A 1912-nucleotide genomic window follows, 5' to 3' on the forward strand; every position below is an offset into this window, starting at 1 on the left:
AATGAAACAATGCCATTCACAGCAACATGAATGGACTTATATATGCTGAATCTTAGAAAATGATACAAATGAACTTATTTACAAAACAGAGACATGTAAAACAATCTTATGGTTACCGAAGAGGAAAGTGAGAGAGGGATAAATTGGGAATTTGGGATTAACATATACACATAACTATATATAAAATAGATAAACAACAAGGGCCTAGTGTATAGTACACTAGAGAAATATACTCAATATCTTGTAATAACCTAAAATGGTAAAGAATCTGAAAATATATATAATATAATATATGATATGATATGATATGATATAGTGATAGCTTATGATGAACCATGTTGAATTTGTGAACTCCAAAGAAGATTTAGCTTTGTGACTGTGGACCAGTCTTGATCATTCGAGAGCTTTTGTATAGCAGAGTTTTATTAAAGTGAAAACGGGACAGAGAAAACTTCTGACATAGACATCAGAAGTGGGATGCAGAGTGCCCCGCACTCACTAGTCTTATCAAGGCCTTATATACTTTTACAGGACCCATTCTCACAACATACATGTTAAATTAACAAGATTAGGACCAACAATAGAAATGTCTTACCAGACCCACTCCCACAGCATATATCTTGAGATACGAAGATTAGAAGGTCCTTGTTAAGGAGAAACATGTCCTTGAGCAAGATACACTGTTATAATGACCAAGACAAGTTCAGTTCAGTTCAGTCGCTCAGTCATGTCCAACTCTTTGTAACCCCATGAACTGCAGCACGCCATACCTCCCTGTGCATCACCAACTCCCGGATCACCCAAACTCATGTCCATCGAGTGGGTGATGTCATCTAGCCATCTGATCCTCTGTCGTCCCCTTCTCCTCCTGCCCTCAATCCCTCCCAGCATCAGAGTCTTTTCCAATGAGTCAACTCTTCGCATGAGGTGGCCAAGGTACTGGAGTTTCAGCTTTAGCATCATCATTCCTTCCAAAGAAATCCCAGGGCTGATCTCCTTTAGAATGGACTAGTTGGATCTCCTTGCAGTCCAAGGGACGCTCAAGAGTCTTCTCCAGCACCACAGTTCAAACGCATCAATTCTTCAGTGCTCAGCTTTCTTCACAGTCCAACTCTCACATCCATACATGACCACTGGAAAAACCATAGCCTTGACTAGACAGACCTTTGTTGGCAAAGTAATGTCTTTGCTTTTGAATATGCTATCTAGGTTGGTCATAACTTTCCTTCCAAGAAGTAAGCGTCTTTTAATTTCATGGCTGCAATCACCATCTGCAGTGATTTTGGAGCCCAGAAAAATAAAGTCTGACACTGTTTCCACTGTTTCCCCATCTATTTCCCATGATGTGATGGGACCAGATGCCACGATCTTCGTTTTCTGAATGTTGAGCTTTAAGTCAACTTTTTCAGTCTCCTCTTTCCCTTTAATCAAGAGGCTTTTAGTTCCTCTTCACTTTCTGCCGTAAGGGTGGTGTCCTCTGCATAACTGAGGTTATTGATATTTCTCCTGGCAATCTTGATTCCAGCTTGTGCTTCTTCCAGCCCAGCGTTTCTCATGATGTACTCTGCATATAAGTTAATTAAGCAGGGTGACAATATACAGCCTTGACATGCTCTTTTTCCTATTTGGAACCAATCAGTTGTTCCATGTCCAATTCTAACTGTTGCTTCCTGATCTGCATATAGGTTTCTCAAGAGGCAGGTCAAGTGGTCTGGTATTCCCATCTCTTTCAGAATTTTCCACAATTTACTGTGATCCACACAGTCAAAGGCTTTGGCATAGTCAAGAAAGCAGAAATAGATGTTTTTCTGGAACTCTCTTGCTTTTTTGAGTTGGCAATTTGATCTCTGGTTCCTCTGCCTTTTCTAAAACCAGCTTGAACATCTGGAAGTTCACGGTTCACGTATTGCTG

Source organism: Ovis aries, chromosome 17, assembly GCF_016772045.2.
Source record: "Ovis aries strain OAR_USU_Benz2616 breed Rambouillet chromosome 17, ARS-UI_Ramb_v3.0, whole genome shotgun sequence".
Lineage (NCBI taxonomy): Eukaryota > Metazoa > Chordata > Mammalia > Artiodactyla > Bovidae > Ovis > Ovis aries.